Below are 19,230 nucleotides of genomic sequence, written 5' to 3' on the forward strand. Positions count from 1 at the left end.
CACTAGATAAAGAAAACCATGACTCTGAAGAAAAGGTTAATCTAAGTTCACCTAGGCCAGAAAATTAATGAGCTTGAGAAAGACTGGGCAAGAGATGGATGAGAGAAGAAACTTCTTAACTCAGAATCAATCACCAAAAAACAAGAAAGCATCTGATCAGCAGCAAATGACTAGCATGTAGACAAACCCTGAAATAATAACCAGGCAAAGAACAAAACCAAATTTAAATATCAATTTTACATATTGAACAATGTTATAAATATCAAATGCCATGGATCAGGAATCAGAAGTTCCCATTTCTTATGGTAGTAAACTGTTCAATATTTAATGCCTTGAGGAGAGACAGGCTATCATTTAGCAATAATATTAAAAATAAATATACATACCTATATACATAAATAACAGCTATTCTCCTGATTCTATTTATGGTACTCTTTCATGGTAATCATATACCTTTGAACAGCAGTTGTAAAATTCCAATCTTACAATAATCAATTACATCCTGAGCTTAAAAAATATAATTTGTTGTGATACTCTTGAATATTCAGATTTGACCAGGGAATAAAAAAAAATGGTTACACTTTCATAGGCTGAATTATTAAAGTGTGACCTAAATCCCCACAGATTAGTTTTTTAAATGAAGTGCCATGAAATTAATATAATTTGGGTACTAGATAATGCAACTGAGTTTGCCCACTGGTTTATAAAGTATTTTGTTTCTAAAGCATGAAGTGATTGATCAGGAAACAGAAACCTTTGGTTTCAGGCCATCTAAAATGGATGAAAAACTGCTAGGATGGAGGCAGTTGAGCAAAGGGCATCAGAAGAGAGTTTCAGAGTATGCCAAAGCAGCAGCTCACTTTGATCTTTTATAATACAAAGCTTCCTTTTTTTTTTTTTTAATTAATTTCAAAAGACCAAAAGTACTTGATTGGAAACTCCTAGTTCTGGGAAATTTTGGTGGAGACACAAAGCCTGTACAACCCAACTATGTTCAGATGACTTGCCCATTTCCTTATTCCAGTTTCATTGGTTTAGTAGAATAACCTTCACACTAGGTTACTGTGGAATTGAATTGAAGTTTCCACGAATTGTCAACATCTCCACCACGTGACTGTGACTGCTTCCCTGGTAGCTCAGCTGGTAAAGAATCTGCCTGCAATGCAGGAGACCCTGGTTCAATTCCTGGGTTGGGAAGATCCCCTGGAGAAGGGATCTTGTCCACTCCAGGATCCCCACTCCAGTATTCTTGGGCTTCCTTCATGACCCAGACGGTAAAGAATTTGCCTGTAATGAGGGTGACCTTGGTTCAATCCCTCGGATGGGAAGATCCCTTGAAGAAGGGCATGGCAACCCACTCCAATATTCTTGCCTGGAGAATTCCCATGGGCAGAGGAGCCTGGTGAGCCACAGTCCATGGAGTCACAAAGAGATGGACATGGCTGAGTGATTAAGCACAGCGCAGCACTGCCATTTGACTAGAATGATGTCAGGAAAGCCAGTGGTCTGAGGCCGACCATGAACAGTGAAGGGATGTCCTCTAACCTCAGTGGAAGTGAAGGGGCTTGTTTGCCTTTGACTTTTCTAAATTGGCAGGGAAGAGTGTTCTTTGTCTCCTGCTGTTTGAAAGGAGCTGGAAGCTGTAGGTATGTGAGACCTGATTCTCTCCAGTCTCCCTCTGCATGAAAATTCTTGGCTCTTTGCCTGGTTTACTTTATGATTTGCACAACTTCATTATTCTTCTTTTCCTCTGGTGTCCTTCCCTGAAGAGCTTTTCCTGAACGTGATTTTTTTCTGTCTGGGCCTTCAGAGTTGACTGTGCAGAAATCTAATAAAGAATGTCAAAGTGCCGTCCTTGAGGATATAACAATAATGACTTTTTCTTGGAGATCACCATCTATTATTATCTATGATGGATTATTATCATCTCATAAGGCTTCTCAAGAGGCCTTTGGAAAAACTCTATTATAATATATTTCCCCATTCTATAGATTTGAAAACTGAGGTATATTAAAAAATGGAAGAAAATTGGCAATTCTAATGGTCATGTGCCAAAATATTGTAAAGAAAAAGCTGACAATGGCATCTACTCTGTGTCTGATCCTGTGTTAGGTGCTAGACTTCTTAAATATGTCACTTCTAATTTCCACAATGACTTTGCAAATTAAATGGCACTGTTTCCACTTCCTGCCAAGTCCCAGAGCTAGGATTTGATTCCAAAACTTTGGTCTTCATCACATCATGCTTTGACTCCCAATGGAGTTAAAAATTTTATTACATATTTAAGTGGAACATTAAGTTTTCAAAAGCATTTTATTGACTACTACTTTATCCTCACAAGAATCTCTTTCATTTAGTAGAGGTTACTAACTCTTTCTCAAAGATGAAGAAACTAAAGAAAACAGAGACCCTCTGACCTGCTACAGAGTGTAATCACATTATAGGAATTAGACTGACTCTGCTGAAGTTCCAACATTTTGGCCACCTGATGTGAAGAGCCACCTCATTGGAAAAGACCCTGATGTTGGGAAAGATTGAAGTTAGGAGAAGGTCGTACCAGAGGATGAGATGATTTGATAGGTTCACTGATTCAATGGACATGAATTTGAGCAAACTCTTGGAGGTAGCGAAGGACAGGGGAGCCTGGCATGCTGCAGTCCCTGGTGTCACAAAGAGTCACACAACTTAGTGACTGAACAATAATAACAAGGGATTAGAATTCAGATCTCTGTATTGAAAGGCTGTGTCATTTATGTTAGATCACACCAGCTATTTTTTTTTTTTTTTGCTTTTTTTTTTTTATTAGTTGGAGGCTAATTACTTTACATCATTACAGTAGTTTTTGTTATACATTGAAATGAATTAGCCATGGATTTACATGTATTCCCCATCCCAGTCCCCCCTCCCACCTCCCTCTCCACCCGATCCCTCTGGGTCTTCCCAGTGCACCAGGCCCGAGCACTTGTCTCATGTACCCAACCTGAGCTGGTTATCTGTTTCACCCTAGATAATATACATGTTTCAATGCTGTTCTTTTGAAACATCCCACCCTCTCCTTCTCCCAGAGTCCACAAGTCTGTTCTATACATCTGAGTCTCTTTTTCTGTTTTGCATATAGGGTTATCGTTACCAGCTATTTTTGAGTGTTTATTTTGGGTAGACTCAAAGCAGTTAAGGTCAATGAAGATTTCCACAAATAACCACCTAACCTTACATAATGTTACTGAAGCTGTAGGTAAGGGGGGCTATTGGACATCATGAAGAAAAATGCACTTGTAAGTTTTCTAAGAGCAGAAACCCTATATCCCCAACAACTAGCAGTCATGGCAAATAGTAGGTACTCAATACATAATGCTGAATGAGTAAGGAATAACTTAATTACATTCAGAGATTGAGAGGGAAAATACATAAAAACTGACTAGGCAACATTGGTTTCTAGTTAAAAACAACTTTTAAGCTTGTCTGTGAGGCTCACTGATAATAAAAGTGAAAGATTATATGAAAGTGAAAGTGTCAGTCACTCATCGTGTCCGACTCTTTGTGACCCCATGGACTGTAGCCTATCAGGTTCCTCTGTCCATGGGATTTCTCAGCAAGAATACTGGAGTGGGCTGTCATTTCCTTCTCTGGGAAATCTTCCCAACCCAGGGATCAAACCTGGGTCTCCTACACTGCAGGCAGACCTTTACTGTCTGAGCCACCAGGGAAACCTATATATCTCTTCTTCAAAGTCTTCCCTGGGAATATATCATCTGAGAAATATTTTTTAATTTGACTATGTACGTTGTACTAAATTCATCTATACTGAAAATTCCACCAGACTTATCAGTGGTGTGTCTCTCTTTGGCTATCCTCAAAATGGCCTTATATCCCTAAGAATTTGTTCATTCTTTTGATCAATAATTGAGTAATTTGAGTGCCTACAAGGTGTTAATCATGGATATGACTACTGGAGGTATAGCAATAAAGAAAACAAGAGAAAATTCTTCCCTTGTATACTGTGCATTCTAGTGTAGAAATACAGAATTATAAAAAAGTTAAATACATGTTGTATCAAATGGGGGTGACAACAATGGAAAAAGATAAAGACAGCTTATGGAGTTCATATGTGTGTGTGTTTCTGTGTGTGTGCATATGTGCACATGTTCAGTTTCCAGTACAGTGCTATGGGAAGTCTCATATATAAGATGGTGTCTGACCAAAGATGTGAGGAGGTGAGACAGATGTAGATACTTAGTGGGGTGGGAAAAGCATTTTTGAATGGAATATTATTATTTTTTTATTTTTTAATAGGAGTATAATTGCTATACCATATTATGTTAGTTTCTACTGTGCAACAATGTTGTGAATCAGCTATATGTATGCATATATCCCCTCCCACTTGAGAGGATAGACTATTATCCAGCAATGAGAAAGGAAGAAATCTTGCCACTTGCAAAACATGAATGAATCTTCAGAGCAGTGTGCTGAGTAAAATAAGCCAGAGAAACACAAACACTGCATGGTGTCACTTGTGTGTGACATTATTTTTTTTAAAGTCAGACTCATAGAAAGTAGAAAAAGGACTGCCAAGGGCTGAAGAAAATAGGGACAGGCAAAAAAAAAAAAAAAAAAGGAAAAGCAAAACCAAAGACTGCGAAAGAGCACTCAGTTAAGTAGGAGGAGAAACAGGAGAATTTTCTGTTTGAAAGCCAAGTGATAACCATGTTTAAAGAAGATTGAGCAAGGGCGCCAAGTGTTTCTTTTCAACCATGAAACAACTGATACCAAATGTTGTTTAACAATCATGGCAAGAGAACTGATTAAAAGTTTTAACAATGGGAGATTATTCCTGCTTTGACAAAAGCGGCTTCTCTAGAGAGATGAGGCTTAAAAGAAGAGAAGAAATAAAGGCAAAAATAAATGTACAATGTTATATTTCAGAAAAGCAGAGAAATGGGTCCGTAACTGGAGAGGATGGAAGTGACTTGGAATAAGGAGGGGGTTGTGTTGAACTTACTGATGGCGTGACATTCTAATCTGGGTGGGTTTAGGGAAGACAGAGGGAGAAGAGACAGGAAGTGCTAATATGAGGAACACCCACTAGCCTTCACACCTAGGGATGGTAGGACGAGGAGAGAGAAACTAGCCAGCATGTCAGGGATCTGAGTGGAAATGGACCTTCTCTGTTGGAGTAAAAAAAAAAAAAAGTGAAGGGAACTCTCACTGCCATATTTAAAAAAAAATTTTTAGAGTAATAGTTGTTTTACAACATTGTGTCAGTTGTACATGTTGTAGACTTCCATCTAACCAGGTATACGTTTTTAGATTCTTTTCCCATACAGGCCACTACAGAGACTGAGTAGGGTTCCCTGTGCTATAGAGCAGGTTCTTATTTGTTATCTGTTTTATATATAATCCTGTGTATATGTCAATCTCAATTTCCCAATTTATCCTCCGCTGCCTTTTCCCCCTTGGTAACCATGTTTGTTTTCTACATCTGTGACTCTATTTCTGTTCTGAAATAAGTACATTTTTACCATTTTTTTTTTAAGAATGGACTTTATTTTAAATTGAAGTGTAGTTGATTTACAATATTGTGTTGATTTCTGCTGCTATTCTCTTCCATTATGGTTTATCACAGGATATTGAATATAGTTCCCTGTGCCATACAGTAGGATCTTGTTGTTTATCCTTCCTATATACAATTTTTAGATTCCTCACTGCCTTATTTGAAGACACAGGCTAGGGAGGGGGGATCGGGATGGGGAATACATGTAAATCCACGGCTGATTCATGTCAATGTATGGCAAAAACCACTATAATATTGTAAAGTAATTAGCCTCCAACTAATAAAAATAAATGGAAAAAAATGACATCCTAAGGATATTACTAAATATCCTTTCAAAAAAAATTAAAAAAAATATGTATTGGGTGACTTTCATTTCAAGGTTAGTTAAGGTTATAAGAGGAAACCCTGAGGCTGACTTTAAATAATCAGCTCTGTCATCTCTAGAGTCTTAGTGTCCATTCCTGTTAGGAAAGCCTAACATGAATCCTACTGTGGGCTTTTTCTTCCCAGCTGTTAAGCCTTGTGTTCTGAAGGGATGGGAGTCACAACTGCCAGTTGTCATTCTGACCAGAAATATTTTAGCACACAGACACTCATTGTATAAATCTGTAACTAGTGTGTGCCGAAGAATTGATGCTTTTGAACTGTGGTGTTGGAGAAGACTCTTGAGAGAATCTTGGACTGCAAGGAGATCCAACCAGTCCATCATAAAGGAAATCAGTCCTGAATATTCATTGGAAGGACTGGTGCTGAAGCTGAAGCTCCAATATGTTGGCCACCTGATGCAAGGAACTGACTCATTGGAAAAGACCCTGGTGCTGGGAAAGATTGGAGGTGGGAGGAGAAGGGGATGACAGAGGATGAGATGGTTGGATGGCATCACCGACTCAATGGACATGAGTTTGAGTAAACTCCAGGAGTTGATGGACAGGGAGGCCTGGCATGCTGCATTCCATGGGGGTCACAAAGAATCAGACATGACTGAGCAACTGAAGTGAACTGAGTGTATAAACTCAGGACATTACAAAATTTAGTTTTGGTTTTCAGAACTTGATTTGGGTTCTAAGTTTTTACTGTCCTTTACTTCAAATACTGTACATTAAAAAAATAAAGTTGACTTTTGTTGCAAAAAAAAAAAAAAAAAAGAAGACATAGGCTAAAGACATACTTTAGCCCAGAGAGTCTAATGGAATGATTCCAGGAATTGGAGAATGAACGACAAGAGGTAAGGATTTCGTAGGAGATCTACAGAGTGATGTTGGTTTGGGGTCCTGGAGATGGTAGAACTTGATGTGACTGAGATGAATAACAATAATAGAAACAAGAGGATTAAACTTGATGATCTTAAAGCAAATTATAGAGACAAGTTTGTGGAGATGAGGGAGGAGGAGATGGCAGTATTGTTTGGAGTGAGAAGAGCATGGAGGTGGGGGGGGTGTTACATGATATCTGTAAATGCTAAAGACTTCTTTTTTTCTAGGTGGTAGACTTTTAGGCTTTTTCCTGACTCTGTTCTTATACTGTTCTATAATTACTATTAAATAACCACTTGTCAACAAAAAGAAGAGAAAAATTATATTATTCTAGAAGATGCTAAAATGCTAAATGAGACATCATCCTAAGAGAGATGGTATAACTTGGAGAGACCAGGACTCCTGTTAAGAACAACTAGAAAAGCTAAATAAAATGATGACCAGTTTGAATATGTCAGAGGATCCTAAAGAAAAAACACTGGAAAGACAAAGGTAGGGCACTTAGATATGAAGTGTACTCATCATGTATTGGATAGTTTCCTTAAGACAACAGCTGGATTTTGGGGATGTGTAGGGCTGAGACAGTAAACTGACTGGTGTTCAGAGTCCAGCAGTTCCTGAAATGTCTGGTGATTCTCCCTTTGTTGGCAGGGTGTAGAGTCACCAAAGTGAGTAACCATAAGTCTGCTAGTTGTTGTTCAGTCGCTCAGTAGTGTCTGACTGTTTGAGACACAGTTGAGCAGGTCCCTTTAGGAAAAGTCTAAGGGAACTGCCACAGTGTATAGCTTCATGGCCCCAGGGATCACAGGGTCCCTAGGACTCAGGCAGTGGGTTCCAAATCTGAATATTGTCTCAGATCTGATAACCAAGCAAGGGATGGTGGTATTTTATTGGGGCAGCTTCCCTCATCTCCCTACCCTTCCATTCTTGCTCTTTTGTTGTTGCCGTTGTTATTGATTTTGAGCAGAGCTTCTGTGGACTGCCTATTTCTCTGCTCTCAAGGACAACACTCTGCTCATCATCTATGCCTTTCCCTGTGGGTCAAGTCTTCTTGGCTTCTCCTCAGCTCATGCTCTGACCTTTATGCTCTCTATGGTGATGACAGCCTTGCAGCTGATCGTAGATAACTTGCCACCTGGTCTTTACTACTGAGATGTGGGCCCAAACGTTATCCCTATGGCTGCTCACGCACCCTGTGACTGCTTCTCCTCCTGTCATTCCCAACTTGCAGAAGAGACCCACCCCTGAACTTCACAGGAATGCTTGGGGCCTCGTACCAGTGCATGGCTGATGAGCTTGGCTAGTGTGTGATTCTCCTGGTCTTCTCACGGTCTTACCTACTATTAATATACCCATTCCAGCACATTTATTTCTGTCAGCTTCTGTTTTTCTTCCTATACCAAGTAAAAAAAGTGTTAGTTGTTCAGTCATGTCTGATTCTTTTGTGACCACATGAACTGTAGCCCACCCAGCTTTTCTGTCCATGGACTTCTCCAGGCAAGAATACTGGAGTGGGAAGCCATTCCCTTCTCCAGGGGATCTTACCAATCCAGGGATTGAACCCAGGTCTCCTGCATCACAGGCAGATTCTTTATCATCTCAACCACCAGGGAAGTCAAATGCCAGGGAAATTCAGGCATTTCTACTTTGCTGAGAGTATGCCATTTTTGCTTTTCTGACTTTAAAGAGCCCAACAGTGAGTTGGCCCCATCCGTGGGGATCCTACCTTGGGCATTAAGTCTTGTGTCTCAAGAAGAGCTGAGTAAATCAATCCTTTCTCATCTAGCTCTACATTCTACCTTCCTTGATCAAGCACCATCAGAATCCAATCCCAGGATAATTGCTTATCCTCCAATTAGAAATAAAAATTAAAATAAATTTTAAAAAGAAAGAAACATAATCTTAAAAAAAGAATCCAATCCCAGTAGTACTCACATTGCTCACTGTTCCATTCTGGCTAATTCTTGCTATTTTTTTTTACATTTATGAGATTTTCCTCCCTTCTGAGGCTTAGCACATCCCCTGCCAGGTGATACTGGGATTTAACCCTAGTTATCAGCTTAACAGCCATGAGAAGTCAGGACCAGTCCTGAGGGACACACCTTATATTTCACAGGAGAGAGGCTTCATTAGCATCCTCTCGCATAGCAGAAGTTCTACCTCTTGTAAGGAAAGAACGCACTACTTCTGCAAGCCCAAAGTGTTCAGGGGGAGTTACAGGGTCCACCCTCTGGCCGGGGGAGGGGGGTGGTGGTGTTGGGCAGGAAGCCATGCAGATATCTCCATCTCATGGTTCAGGATCTCACATTTTATCCACCAGGCCATGAACTTCACACAACAGGACTGCTTTGCTTGAGCCTTCCTACTTCTTTGAAATGCTGCAACTCCAACAGATAAGTCTCAACCTGTCAATCAACTGTGTGGCCCTCCCAACACAGGTGATGGGGGCTCAGTGCAAGCTACCCGGCCTGACTGAGGAGGGCCTCTCTGACTCATAAATAACTACGTTGGGAGTTTCCCTAGTGGTATAGTCCAAAGAACCCCCTTGCCATTGCAAGAGATGCAGGTTCAATTTCCGAGTTGGGAAGATGTCTTGGAGGAGGAAATGGTAACCGACTCCAGTATTCTTAACTGAGAAATCCCATGGACAGAGGAGCCTAATGGGCTAAAGTCCATGAGGTTGCAAAAAGTCAGACACAATTTAGCAACTAAAAAGAGCAATAACTCTTTGTTAAAGAGTCTTCAGTCTTTCCACCTGCTGTCAATACAACTCAGGAAAACCAGCTGACTCTGCTGTGGTTTTAGGCACTTTCTTCTCTGCCCCCCTCCTTGATTTTTAAATACCCTGCCTCATCGCACCTGCTACAACATTCTTTTTCAACAGAACATTTTCCCAGATCACTACCAGTGAAACCAGGCAACTGAGCTGCAGTATGTTGCCAGGAATTATCTAGGCTTACCATCAGCTAGGAAAGTGTTCTCTTTACTTCTGGGTGTGTAGCTGGTGAGCCGTTCTCCACATCACCATCTTGGTGCCTCTTTTCTCAGGCTAATCCTGGTACCATTTGTGAAAGTGCACATACTCCAAGTAGCGGACAGCAACGCAGGAATAAATACGCAAGAATTTCATCAGGAGAATGCCTATGAGACAAAGGGTCTGGGGAGACTAAGAGAGCTGGCAGACTACAATGCAAGTTGAATCCAAGGAAAGGATAGAAGGAAGGAAGGTGAGGTAGAAGATCCTAGACCATCCTACAGTCTAAAGAATGTTCAGCAAAGCTGTTGGTGAGTACAGTAGCCCCCCTTATCCATGAGAGATATGTTCCAAGACCCCCAGTGGATGCCTAAAACCATGGACATTATTGAGCCCTATACATACTGTTTTTTCCCATACATACATATCTATGGTAAAGTTTAATTCATAAATTAGGCACAGTAAGAGGTTAACAACAGAACTAAAAATAAAATAGAATGATCATAACAATATTGGTCTTCCCAGTTGGCTCAGTGGTAAAGAATCCATCTGCCAATGCAGGAGATGCCAGTTCGATCCCTGGGTTGGGAAGATCCCCTGGAGGAGGAAATGGCAACCCACCCCAGTATTCTTGCCTAGAAAACCATGAACAGAGGAGCCATGCAGGCTATAGTCCATGGGTCACAAAAAGAGTCGTAAATGACTGAGCAACCATGCACATATAACAATAAACTATAATAAAAGTTGTGTGAATGTGGTCTCTCTCTCAAATTGTACAAATTTAATGCCTTTTCCACCTTAACTAAATTTGAACCACACATTGTGGCCATAACTTTCCCAGTTAGAGGTGCAACAGCCAAAAAAGGAATTTTTTTTTCCTTCTTTATAATGTTTTGGATAGATTTTCTTTTTTAAAAAAAATTAATTTTAATTGGAGGGTAATTACAATAGTGTAGTGGCTTTTGCCATACATTGACATGAATCAGCCATGGGTGTACATGTGTTCCCCATCCTGAAACCATCCCATCCCTCAGGATCATCCCAGCGCACCAGCCCTGTCTTACTAGAGACTTAGCAACCTCCGCTTCCTTTTTTTTTTCTTTCCTTAATTTGGGAACGTTCACCTTTTCACTTAAAGGAAGCACCTTAGAGCTTCTCTTTGGCTTCTCCAAATTGCCAGCATCCCTGCTCTTGTGTTTGGGGGCTATTCCTCAGTAAAATTAGGGTTACTTGGAGCACAGGCACTATGACACTGGGACAGTAACCTAATAACCAAGATGGCTCATGAGTGACTAACAGACAGGACAAGCCGAACAAAGTGATGATTCACATCCCCGGTGGGTCAGAGTAAGACTGTGCCGGATTTCATCCTGCTAACTCAAAAAGACATGCAATTTTAAACTTATGAATTATTTATTTCTGGAAATTTTCATGCAATATTTTAGGACTGAAGTTGACCACAGGTACTGAATCTATGAAAAGTGGAACCGCAGATGAGGGACTGTATTTAAGCCAAGATCCGCTGTTAGAGGAGTTCCATATCTGCCAGGCATGAGCCTTCCTCAGAACCCCCACAGTGCTCATTATCAGCTGGGATGAGGGTAGTAGGGCTTGCCCTGGTGCCTCAGATAGTGCAGAATCTGCCTGCAATGCAGGAGATCTGGGTTCAATCCTGGGGCCGGGAAGATCCCCTGGAGAAGGGAAGGCTACGTTCTCCAGTATTCTCACCTGGGAAATCCCATGGACAGAGGAGCCTGGCAGGCCACAGTCCACAGCCACATAAGGGTAGAAAGTATGGCCATGCTGTTCTGTAGCATCTGGTCCCTTGGTTAACGAAACTCCCTTTAGATGGAGGTCTATGACGTGCAGTCCCATGAGCATGACATCTTGGTCTCAGTAGTTTTAACTGTTGATTTATTTCTTAAATACTCTAAATTCACAAGGCAAAACTTTCCAGGAGTCTTGAAAAGAAACCTTAGCTTTAGGGTTTGTGTGTGTGTGTTTAACCATTCCCTTTCTCTTTGATAGTCCCCATACTCTAAGGTTCATCTCTCCAGGACTTTGAGACTTCCGATTTCTGCTTAATATTTTAGCCTCTTACCAGTTGCTTTCTACTTGATATGTTGGCCTTTGGACTAAAGCATGAGGAACTTAGAAGTCAGTGAATACACTTGAGGGGAAATTGCTCTCATTGGGTTCATTTCTCTGTAATTCACTTTCCTTCAAGATATTGGTCTCCCTGGTCTCGCTGCTTTGGTAGCCCTGAGTACCAACTTTTATCTTCTCAAGTCAGTGACATTACTGCCACTCCACAACACATTTTCTGTTAGACCTCTCTTCCAATGTTAGTTTACCAGCAGACACCCTGATAGGCTTCCCTGGTAGCGTGGATGGTAAAGAATCCGTCTGCAATGTAGGAGACCTGGCTTTGATCCCTGGGTTGAGAAGATCCCCTGGAGGAGGGCATAGCAACCCACTCCAGTATTCTTGCCTGGAGAATCCCCATGGACAGAGGAGCCTGGCAGACTACAGTCCATGGGGTCTCAAACACCTGGACACAACTGAGCAACTAAGCACAGTACCCTGATGGAAGAATGTGGCAGTAAAAGCAGGCTCATCTTAATATCTTCCCAGTTACTTAGGAGCCTGGCCCTTTAAATTTTGGCTGCATTGGTTGTTCCCCAATGCCACCATTTATTTTGAATTCTATCAAGCTTTTTTGTTTGTATTTTAATAAGCTTCTTGAGTTATTCTAGATGGAAAATTTAATCTGATATCATTCAGTCATAGATGAGTCATACAATATTTAGTTTAAAAAAATCTGCATTATTACCCTTGGAGATCCACTTCCCCCTTCATTCTTAACATTCAAATCCACCCAGACAAAAACAATTAACATTTTCTTCGTCAAGAGAAAATATATTCTCTATAATATTTTTCTCACCATGTCCCTGTTATACTATGCTTCTTTTATCTTAAGATAGACTTAGGCAGTTTTAAAATGTGGTTGTTCAAACTTCTATGTATAAGGTGAAGTATTAAGTATGATATTTTAAGTCATATTAAAACTGTATGTTTGTGTGCTGGAAGGAAACTGAGGGGTAGTTTTGGGGGGTGGCTTGTTCCTTAGCTACTGTCTTCCTGGGAAAACCTGATCGTAAATTAACATTGTCATTGAAACTGTAATTTTCATTACATCAAATCTACTATTTCTCTGATTTCTTTTTTAAATAAAAAAATGACAGTTTATATTAGTAGTGAATGTATTAGAAAAAAGTGTCAGAGATAGGCCATACTTGAAATCTTTCTGAATGTGTGATTTATAAAGGAAACTATTACAAGTATACAGGTTAACACTACACTTCTGAAAATCTGGGCTCTAACAGTTTTCAGAGTTAACAAATATTTGCTGTGAATCTGTGTTTTATGTATTTAATACATAGTTGCTCAAGTTCTATATTTTTATAAGTATGCGTTTTTAAAGCTTTTGGCAGTTATTGATTTTTATTTCTATGTATTCATTGATTAATACTTTACTGCTGTATAATTTCTATTTTTTCCTGTCTTCAATAGGAAAAAGTATCTAAACATTTTTCAGGATGACAATGAGAATTAAATTAGTTAAGATATGTCAAAATTTCTTAAAAGTATGGATAACAGTGATCTCACTTGTAAGAGGTTTTTAATCCTCACAATAATTCTATAACACAGATCTTGTTCCCATTTCACAGATGGGGAACTTGAAAGAGTTTTTATAACCAGCTTAAGTTTACATGCATATAAGTGGAAGAGTCAGGAGTTAAAGCCATATTATAGCATACACAGAGCTCCTCCCAGTTAATTCAATCAAACACTAAATCAAGATTCTTCTGTGAAGGCATTTTGCAGATGCATTTAAAACACGAATCAGTTAAATTAACTGAACAAGGATTATCCCGTACAGGCTTGAATTAATCAATTGGAAGTTCTTGCAGATTTGTTCAGGCCTTCTCCGAGCGGGCTTTCCTGGTAGCTCAGAGGGTAAAGTGTCTGTCCGCAGTGCGGAAAACCGGGGTTCGATCCGTGGGTCAGTAAGAGCCCCGGGAGAAGGAAATGGCAACCCACTCCGGTATTCTTGCCTGGAAAATCCCATGGAAGGAGAAGCCTGGTAGGATTCATGGGGCCGCAAAGAGTCGGACACGACTGAGCGACTTCGCTTTCACTTTCTCTGAGCGGAGGCTTTCCTAGTATGGACCAGCTTTGGCTCCTTCCTCTGGGTTCCAACTGACTGCTGACCCTTTCTGCGTGCTCAACAGGCTTCCACAGTTACACAAGCAAATGACTTATATTTGCTTGTAGATAAAATCTCCTTCTGCTTCTCTGGCTGAACTTTGACTAATACTTCTTCTTTCACTACAGATATAATACTTGAGTCTCAACGTTGGTCAAATTCAGACTGAAAATACAGGGAGGGGACAGTGAGTTTAAAACTAGGATGGAGGGAGAGATGAACCCAGGGGAGAGTCTTTTTTTATTGCATCTTTATGCCTAACTATTGATCACATTTTTTTAAAAAAAGAATGATCTTCCTGTCATTTGAATTTCTCATTTTCAATGACTTTTGATGTCTTTTCTAAAATTATATGATATTAGAGAAATGTAACTAGGGCCACATCAGTATTTGTATGGTTAGGCTTTTCTCTTGGTCTCTGTGCCTCCGCTACTTGACCAGGCCCTGCTCTGGTCAAGAGAACTATCCAGTTCTCTTAATTGTAAGGCTTCATTAGCCTCTGGTAACTGGGGCAAATTTTTTTTTTTTTTTTTTTTTGCATTTCTGAGTTTGTTAGCTGTATTTTTGCTGTGTGTCTCTTAACAGCAGGTATACATGTATGATCTCACCAACAGAATGTAAAAATTGAAGAAAAACAGCTCAAACCATCCCTTTCTTTGTAGGGACCATAGAAGGTCTAATCAAATTCCTGCAGGATGGAGAATCTCAAAATTTTAACTCACTTTTTTTATATTTAAAGAGGAAAGAAAAAAGAGGTGACTTATAGGGCTGAGTAGAAAAACCCAAATCCAGGCTAATAATAACTTTGCAAAATAGCCTTCCTACTCCAACTTTTATCCTTGTTTTGTTTGAAAAATGTCTCCAACATCCCAAAGTGGTTATGATAGGTTTTATGTCACACATTTATTTAGAAATTTTTAAGGTTTAATGCCTGAACATGTATATTAGAGTATGAATGGAAAGTTGTATTTGATTAAAGAGAATAAGCCTATGATAAAGATTTAAAACTTTTCAAAGCACTTGCTTATTTTTTTATTGATATATAGTTGATATACTATCTTAGTTTCAAGTGTACAATACAGTGACTCAAATTTTTTTATAGACTATATTCAATTTAAAGTTATTAGTAAATGTTGGTTATATTCCCTGTGCTGTACAATATATCCTTATAGTTTATTTATTTTATACATTGTAGTTTGTACCTCTTAATCCCGTATCTCTCTCTTACTCCTCCCCGCTTCCCTCTCCCCACTGGTTAGAAACTAGTTTGTTCTCTATATCTGAGTCTGTTTTGTTATGGTCATCTGTTTTATTTTTTAATTTCATGTATTTCAATTACATGTAGTATTTGTCTTTCTCTGTTTGACTTATTTCACTAAGCATAATGAAATGCTTAGTGAATCCATGTTGTGAATGTATTAGTGAATCTAGATCAATCCATGTTGTTACAAGTGGCAAAATTTCATTCTTTTTTATGGCTGAATAGCATATGCTATTCAATTCAATACTTAATTCTGTGCATGTATAATGTATATCACATCTTTTTTATCTGTTCATCTGTTGATAGACCCTAGGTTGCTTCCATATCTTGGCTATTGTAACTAACGTTGTTATGAACACTGGGATGCCTGCATCTTTTCAAATTAGTGGTTTTTGTTTTCTTAGGCTCTACACCCAGCAGTAGAATTGCAAGAGCATAGGTAGTTCTATTTTTAGCTTTTTGAGGAACCTTCATACTCTTTTCCTTTATGGTTGCACTAATTTATATTCCCACCAACAGGGAAAAAGGAGACCCTTTTCTCCATACCCTCACCTTTGTTATTTGTGGTCTTTTAGATGATAGATATTCTAACAGGTGTGAGGTGATAGCTCATTGTGGTTTTGATCAGCATTTTTTTTTTTATCAGCATTTTTCTGATTATTTTTGTTGTGCTTTTCATGTGCCTGTTGGCCATCTATATGTCTTCTTTGGAAAAATGTTCAGATTTTCTGCCCTTTTTTTGCCTTTTTATATTGAGTTGTAGGAGCTGTTAATATATTTTGAATCCTAAACCCTCATTGGTTATATCATTTGCAAATACTTCCTCCATTCAGTTGGCTGTCTTCATATTGTGGATGGTTTCCTTTGCTGTGCAAAATCTTTTAAGTTTAATTAAGTACCATTTGTTTATATTTGCTTGTTTCCTTTGACTTTGGGGATAGATCAATGAATACTGCTGTAATTTATATCAGAGTGTTCTGCCTGTATTTTCTACTAGGAGTTCTGGTCGTGCATTTAGGTCTTTAATCCATGTTGAGTTTATTTTTGTATATGGTGTGAGAAAATGGTATAATTTCATTCTTTTACCTATAGCTGTCTAGGTTTCTTAGCACTGCTAACTGAAAAGACTCTTTTCCTCATTGTGTATTCTTGCCTCCTCCTGTCATAGATGAGCTGACCATAAGTGTGTGGGTTTGTGTCTAGGCTCTCTAATCTGTCCACTGATCTTTGTGTCTGTTTTTGTGCCAGCACCACTATGTTTTGATTTTGATAGTCTAGCTTTGTAGTATAGTCTGAAGTCAGGGAGTGTGAGATCTCCAGCTTTGGTCTTCTTTCTCAAGATTGCTTCAGAAAGCTCTACTTTTAAATGCCATGAAAGACTATTTTAAAATACATTTTCTTTTTAAACAAAGTCTGAGTTGGAAAAATTCATCAAAATATGTATGATAAATTCATTTTTTGCTCATCAGCATTCCTTATAGAACATGTGTGCACACACACTCAAACTTTTCCTTGACTTTGACTTTTCCTTTTTTTAGAAATAAGATTTTGTCAAGAGCCAATTATTTATTTTTAATTTAAATTTTCCTCTCTAGGAGCCAGCCTGATTCATAGGACAGCCCTCCTAAACTGAGAGGGAAATTTCCGTGCATCTTGACAGACTTCCCCAGGTCAGTGAATTTTTAATATCCAAACATTAAATTTAGATGTGGAATTTAAAGTTCTTGAAATTTGAATCACCTCTAAGCTCCCATTCTCAGTTAAAATTATATAGTGCTGTTTTGTTTTCTTTAAGAGGACTTGCTATCTTTACTGGTACATCTTTCAGAGGTCATATAAACTCAAAATATAATTTTAAAATAGCAAAAAATTTCTTCAAAGTAATTTATCACCATAGCTATCGTTACAAAAATAATATTCTTACTAAGTAAGTTTAAGTGTGTGAAATTAGAATGTAATCAAATAACAGACCAACTTTTAAAATTTAAATGAAAAGTTAAGAAATAAGTATCCAAAGTGATCTTTATAAATTACACTTTGAAAAATAAAAATGGCTATTGGTAATAAAGATTATAATAGTAATATCTAGGTCTTGTATGCAATTAATTGCATAAAATAGATAACTACTAGTTATTTTAATGTTCTTTATTGCATCAAAAATATAGCAGTCTTTGAAAGTGCTTCAGGGGAGATTTTCCTTTTTTTAGTGGACTGCATAGATTGAGTGAATTATATACCTGGGGAATCTGTGAGTCCCAACATTGCAAAATACATTGCAGTTTACAGCTGTAAAGTATAAAGAAAGGTGAATTACCGAATTAAGTTTCTAGAGATAAAATAGTTTGCTTTATTTATAGCTTGTGCATAGGTTAAAAAGCCAACAAATCAGACTACTCTGTAAGAATTCACATAAGCAGATATATGTTATTTATTAAAGAACATATATATCAAATGTGTATATATATAAACACACAATGTATAAATGAAAATATATATTACTATTTCAATCCTCAATTTTTGTCAAAATACAGCTTTTAAAGGTTAAACACATGAATTTGGAAAATGAGCACACACCAAAGATTTATTTAACATGTTTATGAACAAAGAAGAAAGGTGAAACTATTTCAAAAATACTTTAGAAGAAACAGAAGTATTTACAGTGACAAATAAAAGAATGGTAACAGAGTACCATGAAATCATATACAAAACCAAAAAATGTCTTATGTGACCTTAGAAAGTAGTAAAATACTCCAACCGATTTAGTTAAGGAAAAAATCCAAACAAAGGTCCAGAATAATATAACCCTTGGGAGAGCCTCTTAGATAATTCTTCATTATGACAGTCTCTACCTGTTACCCTAAAATAAGCTCCAGAGATTATTCTTGATTACACACTCAATTTTGGGTTGGGTTGAATTTTAAATAACTCTTATTCACTCTTTCATTCTGAGGGTAGGAAAAGAAAAAGGAGAATTTTATCTCCTTAGAGATATACTTGCAGTATTTATCTGTGTGTGGATTCTACCTTTTCAAGGTTCAGGAAATCTGTTAAAGGGATCTGACCAGCAAAGAATTAATTGATCTATTATATTGTCCATGAGGCTGTGTTCTTGTTACCACAGAAGGTGTAAGACCAGTTTCCTGGAGCACTTTGTGGACATAGATTCCAGACTTGAATTACACCCTTTTTCTTTGGTGAGCTTATTGTGTTGCTCAGTCATGTCTGAATCTTTGTGAACCCATGGACTGCAGCACGCCAGACTTCCCTGTCCTTCAACATCTCTTGGAGTTTCCTCAAACTCATGTCCATTGAGTAGGTAAAGTAATCCAATCATCTCATCCTTGGTCATCCCCTTTTCCTCCTGCCTTTAATCTTTCCCAGCATCAGGATCTTTTCCAATGAGTTGGCTCTTCACTTCAGGTGGCCAAAGTATTGGAACTTCACCTTCAGGATGTCTTCTTCCAATGAATATTCAGGGTTGATTTCCTTTAAGATTGACTGGCTTGATCTCCTTACAGTCCAAGGGACTCTCAAGAGTCTTCTCCAACACCACAGTTCAAAAGCATCAATTCTTTCGTGCTCAGCCTTCTTTATGGTCCAACTCTCACATCCATACATGACTACTGGAAAAACCATAGCTTTGACTAGGTGGCCCTTTGTTGGCAAAGTGATGTCTCTGCTTTTTAATATGCTGTCTAGGTTGGTCGTGGCTTTTCTTCCAAGGAACAGGTGTATTTTTATTTCATGGCTGCAGTCACTGTCTGCAATGATTTTGGAGCCCAAGAAAATAAAGTCTGATACTGTTTCCATTGTTTCCCCATCTATTTGCCATGAAGATGGTGAGCTTATTGCTCTGACTAAATTGAATGCTCAAATAGGAACCCCCATACCCCTAAATATGATTTTGTCTGCACAATTGAC

At 38.5% G+C, this 19,230-nt stretch overlaps 1 non-coding gene across 1 annotated transcript; it reads right to left on the minus strand.

The window, feature by feature from the left end:
• Nucleotides 1-16,890: 16,890 nt before the first annotated feature.
• On the minus strand, nt 16,891-17,019 carry LOC139030715 (small Cajal body-specific RNA 11). Its single transcript, XR_011483123.1, has one exon. It is a non-coding gene; the product is annotated as a small Cajal body-specific RNA 11 (non-coding RNA).
• Nucleotides 17,020-19,230: the final 2,211 nt, after the last annotated feature.

Source organism: Odocoileus virginianus, chromosome 23 (assembly GCF_023699985.2).
Source record: "Odocoileus virginianus isolate 20LAN1187 ecotype Illinois chromosome 23, Ovbor_1.2, whole genome shotgun sequence".
NCBI classification, from domain to species: Eukaryota; Metazoa; Chordata; class Mammalia; order Artiodactyla; family Cervidae; genus Odocoileus; species Odocoileus virginianus.